The sequence below is a fragment of the Sinocyclocheilus anshuiensis genome, unplaced genomic scaffold, assembly GCF_001515605.1.
Source record: "Sinocyclocheilus anshuiensis isolate Anshui unplaced genomic scaffold, SAMN03320099.WGS_v1.1 scaffold2469, whole genome shotgun sequence".
Classification (NCBI taxonomy): domain Eukaryota; kingdom Metazoa; phylum Chordata; class Actinopteri; order Cypriniformes; family Cyprinidae; genus Sinocyclocheilus; species Sinocyclocheilus anshuiensis.
Genome location: NW_015548323.1, coordinates 15261 through 19817, shown reverse-complemented (window position 1 = coordinate 19817; position 4557 = coordinate 15261). Strand labels below are relative to the sequence as shown.

Below are 4557 nucleotides of genomic sequence, written 5' to 3'. Positions count from 1 at the left end.
CTCACTTTTGTGGCCAGCGGTTTAGACATTAATGGCTGTGTGTTGAGTTATTTTGAGGGGACAGCAAATTTACACTGTTATACAAGCTGTACACTCACTACTTTACATTGTAGCAAAGTGTCATTTCTTCAGTGTTGTCACATGAAAAGATATAATAAAATATTTACAAAAATGTGAGGGGTGTACTCACTTCTGTGAGATACTGTATATGAGTGAGGACACCTTGGTTCCTCATTTCTAATTCTAGAAAGAAATTTACATCAAAGTTCACTGATGTGCAGTGACGATAATAAGAATAGCAAATAACATGCTGTAAATTATTTCAGCAATACACTGGTGTGTATGAAAATATGAGTCATTGGGTCTCACCTGTTCATTATTAGAACATTGACTTTCAGGACTGTCACCAACAGAACTGTCCTTTTTTTCTGTTTGGGATCAGAAATGTCAGAATACAAAGCAAATGCTGATTTGTGAAAAAGTGAAGATGACTCCTAAGTCACTAAGACCAAGCCACAAACTATCCTAAATCTTTTTTTGGTTTTGGAGGCTATCCCAACTCCAGATTTTCCTTTGATTATATCCTTGTTTTCATTAACAAGTTGGGCAAGAAGTAATAGCTGTTTTGCACACATGTAAGAGGCTAACAAGTAGCTGAACATATACTTGTTTATTTAGTGACACTTAGCCTGCATTTTAAAATCTTTATTTGAAGGTGGCAATTAACTTTTATTTTTAAACCTTTATTTGAAAATGGCAACATAATATCACGCTCTACAATATTTCTATGAATAAATCTCTGACAGAGACCCCTCCCCTATCAGCCAATCACTGTGTGCATAGTTAGTAAGCATGCTGACATCATCCATAGCAACGAGGTCAACCCTGCCCTTACTCTTAGCTTAAGACTTCTCTCTATTCTTTATCTCTTGTCTATCTTTTGTCTCAGCAGCTCTGTGAATAGGCTCTTAGTTAAAAACTTTTACTGCTATTTAGGAGAACTCTTAGTGTTAAGATAAAATGTTTTGTGAATACGGGCCCTGATCAAAAGGCTTCTGCTTACATGCTTGAACTCTCTTGTTTATTAATTATTAATGGTTATACTTTATTTTAAATTAATATTTATTAACAACATGCACTTACTACATGATGATTAAGGTTAAGGTTTTGGTTGAGGGTTAGTTTGTTATTTAGCATCATTTACTGTTATTACTACCAGTAAGTACCAGTAAGATGTGTAACAAGTACAGTGTAAAAATTAAGCGTAACTTATCTTAATAAAACTTATTTTTTTTAAGGATGAGTTAGACTGGACAGTGAAGGAAAAGCCGCCGAAAAGAGAGAAAAATATTTCTACTCCTATACTTTTTGGTCACTACCTCCATGTGTGGTCTTTCCTAGGTTTCATAGACTTTACAATTATTCCAAAATGTAGAAAAACGTAATACTGTAATAATGAATGATGAGTACACTACTGTTCAAAAGTTTGGGGTCAGTAAGGTTTATTTATTTGTAAGAAAATTTAGCAATGTTGCATTAAATTTGTCAAAAAAAACATAAAACTGATTGTTCCGGTTCTTGATTATGATTGGTTGAGCCGAAATTCGAAGCCATTGTAAATTACTATAGAAACATACATCCGTTACCTCATTACATCAGTATTACTGCGCCAACACTTCTGTGTGTTTGCTTAGCAAGCTTGCTTGCTTATCACTATTACTGCGCCAGAGAAATTGTTTTTAAAATGTTTTGATCTTGTTTGAGAATTTTGACTTATTAGGTGGGCTAAGTGCATGCTAACTGTTTTATAAAAGCAATAAGCCCTGTGGTTTACAGTAAATTTAGAAGACCTAAGAGGCAGCATTAGGCACACATGAAGCAGAGCTTCTTGGGGACTTTTTCTTTTTACATTATTTAAAAATTTGTGAAAATTGTGAAAAATAAATTCTCCCTATGTTTCTAGTCTACAAATGCATTAAGCAGCACAACAAAATCTTCAGCATGGGTAATAACAAGACATGTTTCTTGAGCTCCAAATCAGTATATTTGTATGATTTCTGAAGGATCACGTCACACTGAAGACTGGAGTAATGGCTGTGAAAAATTCAGCATTGCCATTACAGTTATCCACCTTTTTCCTACGTCCAATTTAGGGGAAGTCGTGGCCTAATGGTTAAATGCAGAGCGCTGATTCCTAGTATGGGTATCACGTCACTCACTTCACACTTCACTCACTTCACAATGATGCTTCGCACAAATTATGGGAGTAACTTCTGTTGCACTATAAACAATCAGTGAAAGGTTCGCTCTATGAATGCAAAAAGAGTTTTGGGCACAGGGTGACATTATTCTACTCACCCTTCAACCATCAATAATTGAAAGGAAATTTAAAAGTGTAAAAGCATTAACAAACTACTTTTAGCTTACCATGAATAACTCCAAAAAGCTCAAGTATTTCCTCAGCAATATTGCAGACGTATTAAATATTACAGCAGTAGCCTAATATATGTTTATATTACGTAACATATGTTGACTTAATCAAAAATGTTCATTAACATTGGGCCATAATCATTTGTCAGTCTTTTCGAATGGAACTTCCCAAGCCGGTGTTCTGTCAATTTGTGCTACCCTGTCAGATTTTGCTACCTCCCATTAAAACAGTGGGTAGTACAATTCGACCACGAAAAATGCTACCTGTAAAATTATGGTTTATTAACATCTACACCTACCACAACCCTAAACATACCCTTACAGTAATGCAAATACAGTAACTATGTGTTATATTCACGGTTGTAGCTAGAAGGGATACAATTACAGGAAACCAACAATAAATACATTTTTGTACCTATTAGATTGTGTTTTAATAAAGTCTACACATACCCCAACCCTAAACCTACCCTTACAGTAATGCAGATACATTAAATATTGTTGCATGATGCGCACGGGCAGTAAACCCTGGTAGGACAATCTGACGGGTAGGATAAAATGTCAGGACACCGGAAGTGCCTCCTATAATTTAAAACGTAGGCCAAGGCTTGGTAGGAAAAGAGTGGATGAATTACATTTTAAAAGCTATTAAAATAGAAGCCAAAGAAAATGTAGAGAAGTCACTGATCAATAATAGAGGAAATTCCATTTCGGCAAGTAATGGAAAAAAAAGCCTGTTAACAGTAATAAAGTTGGTATTAGTGACAGTATCCTCTTTTAAAGACAATATGCCACCGGACAAAAAAAGAGTAAAAGGTGAACGTGGCACCTGCTAGCCTGCGTGTTTGTTTTTGTGTCAGTCTGTCCCTCCTGTGATCCGCCTAAAGCGTGAGCCATTTCCACCTCTAACCAACGTCCCTCCTCGACAACAAATCAAACACGCATTAGAAAGATGATATGGACAGTAACACAATTATATTGTTAACAAAATTATAGTAAATCTGAGAGTTTACCTGTTCGTCTCAAAGGAAACGTAGACTTAGGTTTCATCCCTTCTACGAGTCTAGTCTATGAAATAAAATGACAAATTAATAATAATTAGCAGAAGAATGTTTTACAATACTGCTTTGCTACATGCAAATAACCTTCAAGTATAAATAACATTACAAGTGACAACATAACACTAGGATGAGACTTACCTGTCGTTGTAACCACATGAAAACATTCAAGTTGTGATTTAATCCAGTGATTTACTTTAACACCCACCTCTGTGTCTGTATCCTCCATCATTTGATTTTACACTAATGCTAACTGTTGTTAACTAGCCAGTACACAACTAGTGCTCGGGCCGCTAATAACATCTTCCTAATAGTCACTTATTAGCGCACATGATAAACCTTCAGTTCAATACCTATTATAGGAAGACACCTATTTTGAGCGGTAGGTTAGTTAATCCTCAGTTAAGCACATATACGTAGCATGAGGAGAACAGAACCAATAAGAAAAGAGAACTCTGGCTGTGTCTCAAAACCGAGTGAACTGTCTACTTAGACAGCAGCATTTTGTCGTAACGTTGTACAAGTAGGCTATAATCATACTGGGTAACATGTATGTTTATGGAGATAATTATTCAAAAAACTGGGACGATATTCATCAGAACCGAGGCTCAAGATCTAAAAGTATAGATGTGTTATTTTTCGAAACGTTTGAAATTCATGTTTCGTTTGAAAATCATACCTTTTTTTTTTTTTTTGTGACAATATAAATAAATACAAATAAAATAGCAAATGTCAATGTACGATTCTGCGCAGACTTTGCTCATCTCAAACGATCCTATTGTTACCGTGCGTTCACACCGCCGCCAGTGTTGTACCGAAATCTGACCCCCCTTAATTAAGGCGGGCATACACGGTGCGATTCCGAAGGGCGGAACGTCGTGAGCTCTGGCACATGTCACTATTGAGTTTATCCGAAAATCGTACGGAGGCAGTCACACACGACACGAATTTACTACGATTTTACAAACTCTGACGTAAGCATTACGTTTCGCGCCATTCATACAAATATGGATTCTGAGGACGAAATTGTTTTCTTTGTGGCAGGCGGCTTGTGACGTCCAAAAAAAAAAAA

The 4557-nt window shown here is 36.1% G+C and overlaps 1 pseudogene; it reads right to left on the bottom strand.

The window, feature by feature from the left end:
- LOC107656468 (uncharacterized) overlaps positions 1 to 3786 on the bottom strand; it is a 26364-nt pseudogene extending 22578 nt beyond the window's left edge.
- Positions 3787 to 4557: the final 771 nt, after the last annotated feature.